At 42.3% G+C, this 12934-nt stretch overlaps 1 long non-coding RNA gene across 1 annotated transcript; it reads right to left on the bottom strand.

The window, feature by feature from the left end:
* Window positions 1–12255: 12255 nt before the first annotated feature.
* Window positions 12256–12934, bottom strand: LOC116092336. The gene is made up of 2 exons (XR_004119210.1): window positions 12899–12934; window positions 12256–12638 (listed from the first exon to the last, which is right to left on the bottom strand). It is a non-coding gene; the product is annotated as an uncharacterized LOC116092336 (long non-coding RNA).

Raw genomic sequence — 12934 nt, 5'->3', positions numbered from 1 at the left:
CTCCCAAGTGCTGGGTGCGCCACCACCGTCTGGCTATTATTTGTTTTATAACAAGATATTGAGCTGTCAGAGTTTGGGGTTGAGATGTGTTTGTCTATCTGTTTGTTTGTCTGTTACTCAGAGGTAAATTAGTTTTATAAGTCATGATCTCTGAAACCAGTGATTATGTTTTATTTATGTCCATATCCCACATCCCTTCAGCAATGTTACACAGCATTCACTGCTGAATAAAACACTTGGTAAATCTCTTTTCCTGTTTTTCAAGACAAAGACTAGTAGTTTCTCTTTTAAAAGTGTATAAATCTAAATTTCACTGATTCTCTGGGATATGGCTTGTTAGGCATGCCATCTATATATCTGTTACACCTTAGGCCTTCACATGTGCCCTGTGCCATGTTAGTACATGAAACACACACACACACACACATGTTCACACAAACATATAAAAAAAAACTTTTAAAGAAGTATCACAATCTACTGATCATTGTAAAACTTCCTTGCAGGTCGAGACTGTTAGCCACAACTCAGGCTCTGTTGTGCACTGCAGTGACAGTGTGTGTTCTCTTGGTTAGTTAAGTGTACAGAGAGCATCTTGTGTATTGTATGAATGCATCACCTATCAACTAAAAAACTATGGCCTATAGGGAAGGGTAAAACAGAAGGTAGGACATCCGGGAGGCAGAAAGAATTCCGGGGTAGAGACGGACATGGGAACATGTGAAGAGACAGATGCATGGTGTCTGAGCACAGGTAACCAGCCACATGGCAGAATGTAGATTAGAATAAATGGGATAATTTGAGTTATGCTTTAATCAGAGAAAAGCTTAGCTATATGGCCAAGGCATTTGTAAATGCAATTTGAATCAGAGTCTTATTTCTGGGAGCATAGGGCTGGGCGGAAGAACCAGGATTTAACTTCTATAGTTAAATGTTATTCTGCGGCCTCTGTTAGTCTAGAATTCTATCACCACCTTTGATATTAAGGATTCCGGTTTCACAACAGCATTCTCCACTGTTGGCACCAACTTCCAAAAGCCCTGACATCAGGCCCTGACTCGGGGTGGTCTTTATTCTTTACTAAGAGGAAGTGTCTTAAGGTCTATTAAAGTACACAATCTGGGCAGCTTTCCAAGTCTTACACAAAAAAGATGTCTCAATATCATTTTTCTATCTAAAATTCTCACTTTTGGGTTCCCTTTAGTACAAGATTTCTGATATTTCCACCTCCAATTTCAAGGAACCATCACAGCAAACTCATGAAGCTTTGGCTCGATGTTCCAGGGTGTGTCCACATGAGCGTACTTACCAGAACACTGAATGAGAGCTTATGTGTAGATGCCTCTCAAAGAATCCTATTCTACAGAGTCTTGGCTAATACATCATCCTTCTCCCCAGCCTTCACCCTTCTGAGATCTATCCTCACCTTATCCTCCTCCTTCTCCCCAGCCTTCACCCTTCTGAAATCTATCCTCCTCACCTTATCCCCATCCCCACACATTCCCCCGGTCCCATGAGTTCCAGGAAGGGTAGGCTAGTTCCTTCTACAGCAGCAATTACTTTTCTTCTTGGTTGTGTTGAGCCCTGACACTGGCACTCACACCAGAGGCAAAGATCCTGCTGCTATAAGCAAGTTGTTTCACCATTAACCTACTTCGCTCAGTCCCTGGGTGTCCTCCAGGCAAGGAGAGCTCACTTCCTTTGTCAGTTGAGACTTTTAAAAACTGCCCCGGCTGGCCAAGAAGATTCAAGGACAATTTTGGAATCTTAAGATTCTAAGGCCGATGTATCTGAATATTTCTTGTCCAGGTTTTAAAGTCACATACATTTTTCTGTCTGGAAGAGACTGAGAAGAGAATAGGCTTTTTTTCAAAAGCCTATTTTTTTTTAAATGATGGTTTTTAAACACTTTAACTTCCCTTGTAGCCCACCACTCACCTGAGGAGTGGAAAAGAAAGGATACAGGGGAAGTGGACCTATTTAGAAATGGTTCTTTAGAGCAACTCCCATCTCTGTTGACTGGAAATTGGCAGTTCAGTTCACAGGTTAGCAGCAGCAGCTGGACCCAGTAAACACTTCATGGGTACACCAGCAGTCCAGTTCAGCAGTGCTGGGATAGCAAACAGGAATCAGCAGAGGTGGCAGGACAGAGTAGAAACAGCCAGGCCTCAGTCTCAGCATGAGTCATTAGCAGGGACCTGGAGGGATGCCAGAAAAAGTTCCTGACTGTGCCTCTCTCAGCAAAGCAGACATAAGATCCACAAGCATTGCACAGCTCGCTGTACCAGCAAGCCTCTGTCACTGTCTGTCCTCCACAAGTCTTGCCTCAGCCAGTGCATCTCTCTCAGCTGACATTACTCTGCCGATCAGCCCAAATCCAAGGAAACGGCAAGAAACCTCAGCGCATCTCTAGAAGTTTTCTCGGTGCATTTCTCTCTATGGAGTACCAACAAATGGAGCTCAACTATGCAATGTAAGGCAGACCAACACATTTGTTTCATCAGCTAAGAATTCTTCATCTGCTTGCTTTAGCAGAACATCCTTTCTCCTGTGTCTGTTTCAGCTAAACATCCCCTCACGAGTCTGCCTTGGCCTTTCACCTGTGTTCACTTCAGGAAAACACCCCTTCACATGTTTGCAAAGCACCATCCAACACAACTGACTTTCCAAAGAACCCTTAAAGTTTCCACTTTAGAGAGGCATTGAAGTCTTGCCTTTGCTGTCTCATGCAGTTGACTGTTTCAGGTCTGATACCCAAAATTTCAACTGTCTAATGTACTGTTGTAAGAAGGTAGTACCTCACTTATGGAAGCTCTCGGGCTTTAAAAGAATTTTCTTTTTACAAAGTGTTAATCTGTTGTTCAAAAGCTTCCCGTCTCTCCTCTAGTCCTTATCATCATCACCATTGTCCCTGGGCCAAGCAAGGCCCACATTTCCTGTGGTCCCAAGCCTCTTCTTCCTAATCTTCCACCTTCTATCTGCTCTTCATCTCCACACTGCAGTGATCACAGTGTGACCTAGAACTTTACTACATCTCTACCACAGAAAGAGCTCCAGACACCTTCAGACGGGTGTGGGTGAGCTATTCAATGCCAAAATCCTACACTGAGGGTCTGTTCTTGTTTTGTTTTGTTTTGTTTTGTTTTGTTTTTGTTTTTGTTTTTTGAGACAGTTTCTCTGAGTAGCCCTAGCTGTCCTGGAACTCACTCTCTAGACCAGGCTGGCCTTGAACTCAGAAATCCGCCTGCCTCTGCCTCCCAAGTACTGGGATTAAAGGCGTGTGTGACCACCTGGCTGAGGGTCTGTTCTTTAAGACCACTTCTGGCATTCACATGTTTTTAGCCTAGGATACCCCTCCCCACTCCCACCCCAAAGTGGGGAGGGAGGGAGAGAGGGGAAGAGAGAGGAGGGGGGAGAGAGAGAGGGAGAGAGATAGAGACAAAGAGAAAGAGAGAAAGTGAGAGAGAGAATAATGCACAAAAGAATTTCCCCCTTTTTGTAATAGTGCTCTTGGGATGGTATTGCCTGGTGTGAGCATCACATGACTGACTGAAGCACCTCTCACCCAGCTTAAGCCTTAGTTAAGCACCATGGTGCCAAAATGGCAGTCAGATACACAGCCAGTGAGATCTGGCTATAGGCCGTGGTCAGCATAGGTCAGTCATACATCTAGTGGATCAGGAAATCCACATGATGGTGATTCCCTGTAGGAGATATAACTAGGCAGCAGTGAGTGGCTCCTGATGACACCTTACATTGTTTATCTGTCTTTAAACCTTTTAAATATTTGACTTGTCTCTGAAAGCTACCAAATAACTCTATATAAATTTTGTTTTATAAATGAGAGCCCCGTAGCTAAAGGATAGTTTGCCCAATCATAGAGTTCATAAATTTGCTTCTGAAACCATGCCGAGAGAAACTATCAAATATAAAATATAAGAATACTGATATTTTCTTTGGGGAATTTTCTACATTATTTTTTGAGTTTGCCTAGCCATGAGGAAATATCCTTCATTTGATGAATAATTCAAATTGCCATGTTGCCATGGAAAGGGGATCAGCTATCTTTGCCGATTGTTTTTACGAGGTACTCAGTTCCACAGACAGAATGTTTACCTCTCTTGAGGGAGCAACAGCTCTTGACAAGAGGAAATATGATTTCAGCAAAAATCCCGGGTCTCTGTGCTCGTTAAACATTGCTTCAGTATTCTGTTTGGCTTCTTGCTCCAAATACATGGAAAGGATTCTTATAGTCATGGGTAATCTGGCAATGACTGCCATAGATGCCAACCTTGAGACAGGGATGAAGAGAATTTTGAGCCTTAAAAAAAAAAAATGTAGCTTTTGCTTTTCTAGAAATTGATCAGTGTTGTTTGTTCTAGTGAAAATGAACGTAAGCTGTGGGGAAAATTTGTGGGTTCTCAGCAAATCTCCTGATGCTAAAAATCATCTGTATGAGCATCTGGGTATAGACATTCAGCTTGACTGTCGCCATCTTAGCAACTGTCGCCATCTTGGCTGGAACCGCCATGTTCCCTGCCAGGCGACCCTGGCATACACTCCAAATTCCATGAGGCAAAGTTAAAATGGCTGGGCATATTATGCTCACCACGACGCCAAGATTTTTTTCTAATGTTTTATTTATTACTGAGCATATGCTGTGTGTAAGAGAGAGTACACACATGCCCAGAATGAGTGCAGAGACCAGAGGACAACTTTGTGGAGTCATTTCTCTCCTTCCAGCTTTGCATAGGTAACTGAAATTGAACACTGGTCATCAGGACTTTGAGGCAAGCACTGTTGTGTTCCACACTGTGTTCCACACTGTTTTGCACACTGTGTTACACACTGTGTTGCACACTGTGTTGCTGGCCCCTAGACAGGTACTCGAGTTTCACTGGACACATGAATCCTCTTTGAGAAAGGACAGGCACATTCTTACTTGCTGTGGTCTACCTTTGTCTCACTTAAACTCTTGCTTCTGATTGAGGTGCATTAACTCTCCTATCCAGCTATCAGTCAGTTAATGTGTCATCCATAGGTATCTCTAGGATAAATTGTACTGTGTGCAATCCTAGACATAGCTACTTCATCTCGAAATGCTTCCTCACCTTCACCCTTGGTGACCAGCCTCTCATCCCCAGGACAGGTCATTCCAAGGAACTAGAATTCCCACTAGAGCCATTTCATGGCCTGGTTACTCCTGTTCCTGGCTTACCATCATTAATTAAGAGTGTATATGGCTCCATCAATTCTAAACTTTAGGTTTGTACCTTAACAAGAGCAAGGGCTTCCAGTCTGTACCCCTCAGCAAACTCCAGCCCAAATGGACGCATCCTCTAACCCTGCCATTCTGAATCTAGGTAGGAGAGAAGTTGGGCATATGCAGGGCAGGGTGCCAGGTACCCCTGGAGAAAATAAAATATGTCTATGGTATAAGTATGCAAAAAGTACTGACCTTCATTTGCCTGATCTATAAGAAACAAAATGGCATTTAAGCAATAGAAATGTATTCTTCATATTTCTGAAGGCTGAGAAATCCCAGACCTCAGCAGCAGAGTTTAGTGTTTGAGGACCCGATTCCGCATACATGCCCACCACTCACCAACAGGCAGAAGGGTAAATTGTTTTCGGGTTCTTTCATCAGGGTACAGATCCTGCTCATGAGAGAGCTCCATCCACATGGTCTAACCACACTCTAAGTTTTCATCTCTAATACTAACACCTCCTGGACAGAATTTCAATATATGAATGGGGTGGGGGTACAAACATTCAGATTCTAGCAGTGTTAAACTTTAGGGCAGAAAATATGGAAGAAAATGAAGGCAGGGGAAAAGAGAGCTAACACTTGCTATGCATCTCTGTGTCTCAGTGATGATGCTAGAGAGGAGATACTGCATCTTCCACAGCAAGCCTTCTACAAAGCTGTAGTTCTTTTCACTTGAGAGGGTAGGGAACTTGGGGGGTCACTAAGCAGAAAGATATAGATTTTTAAGGAAACTCAGCAGTTGTGTTTGGTGACTGAATGATCACGCTCACAGGTAGGTGGCATGAGACGGTGTACGGTGATGAGAAATACAGTCTTGGACTGGCAACATGGAATAATGAATGGGTAGAGGTGCGAGCACACAGGTTAAAGACCTGAGACCAATCTTCAGATTCCACAAGGTGGCAGGACAGGCCTGACTATTGACACTGCAATCCTCTGATTGCTCATTCATGCCTGCATACTTGGACAGACAGACAGACAGACAGATAGACAGACAAACACACAAACACGTGTACACACACACATATACATACAGTAAAATAGACTAATTTTAAAGCTACTCTTGGGCTAGAGAGATGGCTCAGTTGGTAAAGTGCTTGCTGAACCCCTGGATTCGATCCCCAAAACTCACACAAAGAGTGTAACAAAGGATTAGCTGCCTTGGTGTCTGTCCTCCGCGCCCTCTAGCCTATTGATGATGACCCAGTCATGCCGAGGTGTCTTGGACACCCAGCCTCTCTGTGATCCGTGGCTGCTCTGGATAACTGTGGAAGCATGCTGTCTATGGCACTGCCTCTGCCACCCCCTACACTGGGCAGCTCCTGGGCTCTTCAGCATGGCACCAGCACCAGACCATAAGTCCAGCAGAGTCCCTTTTGCATTTTTAATTTGTTTTTCCGTCGGGTTTTGTTGTTGTTGTTTGTTTGTTTGTTTGTTTAGTTTTAGATGCTTTTTTTTTTTTAACCAAGAAAGAACACTTTATCAAGCCTTGGAATAGCCACTGGCTAAAACAAACACCCGCAATTGCCAAGTAAGATACAGAACCACTTAGGAGGCACCAGAGGAAGCAAAGTGAGGTGGAAACTAAAGCAAGCTGGAAATAAGGTCTAATAAAAAATAAAAATAAATAAAAATTTAAAAAAAAAGAGCAAGTCCTCAGCCCAGCCCGGTGTTGCCAGAATTGGTAATAGGCCCAGAGTTCCAGCGCTTAGATTCTTTCTGATGTTCGCTTTTAGGTTTTATTTTGGTTTTGAGATAGATTATTTCACTCTATAGTTCAAGCTGGCCTCAAACTGACAAGTCCCCTGCTTCAGCCTCTAAATGCCTGTGCAACCTACCACACCTCGCTCTGAATTTTCTATCTTTTTTTTTTTTTTTTGACTTGAGTGACTATTCTCAGCCCACAGAGAACAGGTTACATTCATTTAAGAAATGATGTGTATATTAAGATGGTTTACCCATAAAGTCATTCACCAACTGTTTTAATGAACAATGGTTCTTCTTGGAGGGTGACACAAACATTAGGTGAGGGTAAGAATCTGGTTCATTGGCTGTGATAATTTGGAAAAGCATTCATCTCAGAGAAAGAGTAACTTACAAAGTCCTCTTCTTCACACTTGACACAAGAGTTACAATGTCAAGCAAAGCATGTAATCTCACTCTTTGTTGTTCTCTTACAAACCACCTCCCAATTTAATTGTCTATGTTTCTTTTGGCTGTATAAATATTTTTGAAATATGTAAGCTGCTCTGAAAACCATAGTATAGTGTAAAAACATGAAATAAACAATTCTACTAATAGAGAGGCTGAGATAGGAAAAGCAAGATTTCAAGACCCTTATGTTGTACACAGCAAGACACTGTCATGTACAAACAAGCTGAAAGTGTATATGGATTGTACAATATTGGACATATTTCTCCAATTACCAAATTAGAAAGACCATTGGATGACAGACAACAAATTTCTAATTCCTCACATTTTTGGATTTCAATTGATTAGGATATGTTGATAATATTAATTTTCATATTAAGATATTAAGAAAAAGTATCTAAGCTAATGTTCTATGAAATAATAAAAATAATGTCAGCAAGAAAGTTTGGCTCGAAGACCTTAGATCAATATCTAGAAACTATATGGTAGATAGAAGGAAAAAAGAAACTGACATCCACAAGCTGTCCTCTGACCTCTACGTGAGAGCTATGATACATGAGTACTTATACACACACACAAACATACACAGAGAGAAAGAGAGAGAATCATTACAAAACAAAATGTAATTTTTAAATTAAATGTCTGTAATTTTTTATTAATTAGGAAGATTCAAGGAGGAAATTACCTAGCCTTAAACAATGAGGTCACTTATCCTTTAATGAGTGTCAGCAAAAGGATGTATTAGCTTAGTAGAGCATTAAGGCAAGGTTCCTGCTCTTAGATGATTAGTTCTAGCTGGAAAAATTCAACTGATTATAGATAATTTTAGCAAAATGTAAGGTCATGATAAAAAAAAGTACTCCAAAAGCACTCTGTAAACAGATCAAAAGCAGATAAACAGCCCAAAGCTTTGGAAGAAACAGACCCCAATGTTAACTTCTTACTCATTTGAAAAACTATTGTCCCTAAGGTTGATTTGATCAGTCAATAGCATAGATTTAACACTGAAATGGTTAATGTTGATTGTCAATAATTGATAGAATCTTCTTTAAAAAAATGACTCTAGGAATGTCTTTGAGGGGTTATCTTGAGAGGTCAGCCTGTGAGACATTATTTTAATTAGGTAAATTAAAGCAGAAAGACCCATTCTAAAGTTGGTAGGCCATTCCCTAGGCGTGGGTCCTGGATGCTGGGCACAAGCATCATTGTCCAGCTGCCTTAACTCCTGTCATCAAGCTCTTCCCAAAAGGATGGCTGTACTCTCAAACTGTGAGTCACAATAAATACTTTCTCTTCTTAATATGCCTTTTCTCAAGGTATTTGATCACAGCGAAAGGGAAAAACACCTATTCCACACAAACACTTGCTCTTCCAGATGGATGCACTGAGAAAGATGCTGTATGAAGAACAGCCCTGTTAGTCCTGAGTAAGACGAGCCATTGCCCCCTCAGAGACCTGGGAAAATCATGGGGATCAGAACAAGAAACCAGAGGAAGCTCAACCATCCTTCCTACCTCCTTAGGGAGATAAGGCTTAGACTAGGACATCCACCTATATACCTGTGTAAAAAGCTGGACAGTGTGTCTGTACTGTGTACTTGGCATCAAGGGTCAAAGCAATGAACCAAGTTCTCCTTGACCCTCTGAGGATTCTTTCAGAAGGACTGCCTGCCCCACAGTCTTCATTTCTCTGTTTTTCATAAGAAAAATGAGCCTTTCAAGCTGCGTGATGACACATGTGCATACGTTCAACACTTGGGAGGGGGAGGCAGGAAGATCAAGAATTCAAGGTCAACCTCAACCACACTGTGAGCATGAGGTCAGCCTGGGTTACATGAGACCCTGTCTTGGAAAAACAGGAAGGAAGGAGGTTGGGAGGGACAGGGGAGAAAATATCCTCTTTCAAAATGTGTTCTCTGCCAAGTTCTTGGTTCTTGAGAGATTAGAAAAAAAGAAGGCTATTATAAATAAGGCTGCTATGAACATAGTGGAGCATGTGTCCTTATTACATGTTCGAGCATCTTCTGGGTATATGCCCAGGAGTGGTATAGCTGGGACCTCTGGTAGTACTATGTCCAATTTCTGGAGGAACCACCAAACCGATTTCCAGTGTGGTTGTACCAGCTTGCAATTCCACTAGCAATGAAGGAGTGTTTCTCTTTCTCTACAACCTTGCCAGCATCTGCTGTCACCTGAGTTTTTGATCTTAGCCATTCTGACTAGTGTGAGGTGTAATCTCAGGGTTGTTTTGATTTGCATTTCCTTGATGACTAAGGATGTTAAGCATTTCTTTAGGTGCTTCTCAGCCATTCAATATTCCTCAGTTGAGAATTCTTTGTTTAGCTCTGTAACCCATTTTTTAATCGTGTTATTTGTTTCTCTGGAATCTAACTTCTTGAGTTCTTTGTATATATTCGATATTAGCCCCCTATCATATATAAGATTGGTAAAGATCTTTCCCCAATTTGGTGGTTGCCATTTTGTCCTATTAACATGTCTTTTGCCTTACAGGAGCTTTGCAATTTTATGAAGTCCCATTTGTCGATTCTTGATCATAGAGCATAAGCTAATGGTGTTCTGTACAGGAAATTTTCCCTTGTGCCTATGTTCTCGAGGCTCCTTCTCACTTTCTTTTCTATTAGCTTGAGTATATCTGGTTTTATGTGGAGGTCCTTGATCCACTTGGACTTGAGCTTTGTACAAGGAGATAAGAATGGATCAATTTGCATCCTTCTACATGCTAACCGCCAGTTGAGCCAACACCATTTGTTGAAAATGCTGTCTTTTTTCACTGGATGGTTTTAGCTCCTTTGTCAAAGATCAAGTGGTCATATGTTTGAGGGTTCATTTCTAGGTCTTCAATTCTATTCCGTTGATCTACCTGCCTGTCACTGTACCAATACCATGCAGTTTTTATATGGAAACAGATGTCCCTCAACAGAGGAGTGGATACAGAAAATGTGGTGCATCTACACAATGGAGTACTACTCAGCTATTAAAAACAATGAATTTATGAAATTCTTGGGGAAATGGGATGGACCTGGAGAATATCATCCTGAGTGAGGTAATCCAATCACAAAAGAACACACATGGTATGCATTCTCTGATAAATCAAAATGACCTTGAAATTCCACCTCACACCAGTCAGAATGGCTAAGATGAAAACTCAGGTGACAGCAGATGCTGGAGAGGTTGTGGAGAAAGAGGAACACTCCTTCATTGCTGGTGGAATTGCAAGCTGGTACAACCACTCTGGAAATCAGTTTGGTGGTTCCTCCGGAAACTGGACATAGTACTACCAGAGGACCCACTCCTGGTCATATACCCAGAAGATGCTCAAACATGTAATAAGGACACATGCTCCACTATGTTCACACCAGCCTTATTTATAATAGCCAGAAATTGGAAATGACCCAGATGTCCCTCAACAGAGGAATGGATACAGAAAATGTGGTACATTTACACAATGGAGTACTACTCAGCTATTAAAAACAATAAATTTATGAAATTCTTAGGCAAATGGATGGATCTGGAGAATATCATCCTGCCTGAGGTAACCCAATCACAAAAGAACACACATGGTATGCACTCTCTGATAAATGGATATTAGCCCAGAAGATTGGAATACCCAAAGGACAATCCACAAACCACAAGAAACTCAAGAAGAAGGAAGACCAAAGTGTGGATACTTCATTCCTTCTTAAAAGGGCGAACAAAATACCCATGGAAGGAGTTGCAGAGACAAACTATGGAGCAGAGACTGAAGGAAGGACAATCGAGAGACTGCTACACCTAGGAATCCTTCCCATATTCAATCATCAAATCCAGACACGATTGTGGATATCAGCAAATGCTGGCTGACAGGAGCCTGATATAGCTGTCTCTGGAGAGGCTCTGACAGTACCCGACTAATACAGAAGTAGAGGCTCGCAGCCATCCATTGGACTGAGTACAGGATCCCCTATGAAGGAGCTAGAAAAAGGACCCAAGGAGCTGAAGGGTTTGCAGCCCCTTAGCACAAACATCAATATGAACTACCTAGTACCCTCAGAGCTCCCAGGGACTAAAACTCCAACCAAAGAGTACATATGGGGGAACTCATGGCTCCAGCAGCATGTGTAGAGCAGAGGATGACCAAGTCGGTCATCAATGGGAGGAGAATACCTTGGCCCTGTGAAGGTTCTATACCCAAGTGTAGGGGAATGCCAGGGCCAGGAAGTGGGAGAGGGTGGGGTAGTGAGCAGGAGGAGAGGGGAGGGAACAGAAGATTGTTTTAGGGTTTTTTGTTCTTAATTTATTTTATTTTTCTATTTTTTTTTTGTAGGGGAACCTGGGAGAGGAAATATTGTAAATAAAGAAAATATCTAATAAAAGAAAAGAAAAGAAAATATCTAATGTAAAATTAATAAATATAAGTTCTTTTAACATTTAAAAAAATAAAACGAAAAACAGAAGGCTCTAGGGTACTTACCATCCCCACAAAGATGTTTCCTGCCACAGCCAAGGTCTCTGAAGCAGTGGTACCCATGGTGATTTGCAGGAACCAGGCAATCTACAAGAATCTGGACACTTAAACCTTCAACATTAGCAGGAGTCTTGGATAGTGTCCAGCAAAACCCCTCCCCGCTATTCCACTTAGTGGTAAAGAAACTGAGGCCTGGAGAAATAGTGTGGCCTAGAGTAACAGAACAAGTTGCAAACATATTAGCCAGAACTCAGGCCTTGGGGCTTCTAGAACTGAAACTGTCCTGCAGTTTCACGAACCGGGTTCTGCCTCAATCGAAGGGAAAAAGGGGACCTGAAACACAGAGTTCGAGAACAAAAGGACACGAAGCCAAGTTGAGGGTTTCCAATCAAGGCTTTTCATTTTACTTTTGGGGCTTAGCATTTATACAAGAAGGACAAACCGGATCTCTAGGTTACAATGACATTTGCATAACATAAACAATGTGGGAGGAGTCAGGAAGAGTCCAAACAGAGTCAAAGGGAAAGTCCAAGGGAAGCCTGGCTGCTGGGCATGCCTGCTCCCTAAGTTGGTGCCTCAGGGTATCAACTCCAGGGAGTGGCCTGAGCAGGAGGAGGTCAACAATGTACTCAGGCTGCAGACATGCCATCCAGAAGGTGTACTTTCCTCTGGAATCCTTGAAGGCAGTAGTGAGCCTTTGTTTTAAGACCGGCACTCGTGGGTTGAGACTCCAGTTGCAAGCTCCAATGTCTGGTAGCTGAGGTAGAAGGGAGGGACCCAACATAGAACAAGCAAATTCAAGCCAGCATGAAAGAGCCTTTTACCATGTTCGCCTCCAGCCTATCTCGGGCCTGGCTGATCATTTGATACCAGGATGCTTCAGAGAGATTGCCTTTTCAAATTGGTTCTGATTCTCCACATCCTATGGATGAACTTTCTCCCCCAACGTAAGGATAAACTCATTCATTTCCCTGACAGATCCAGCTGAAGGTCCTTTGGTGCAAACCCAATGCTTACCTTCTGAATCACCCACTGCACCAGGCCCAGGTAGTA

The sequence above is a fragment of the Mastomys coucha genome, unplaced genomic scaffold (assembly GCF_008632895.1).
Source record: "Mastomys coucha isolate ucsf_1 unplaced genomic scaffold, UCSF_Mcou_1 pScaffold15, whole genome shotgun sequence".
Lineage (NCBI taxonomy): Eukaryota > Metazoa > Chordata > Mammalia > Rodentia > Muridae > Mastomys > Mastomys coucha.
The sequence above is the reverse complement of the archived record's forward strand: the minus strand, read 5'-3'. Positions and strand labels throughout refer to the sequence as shown.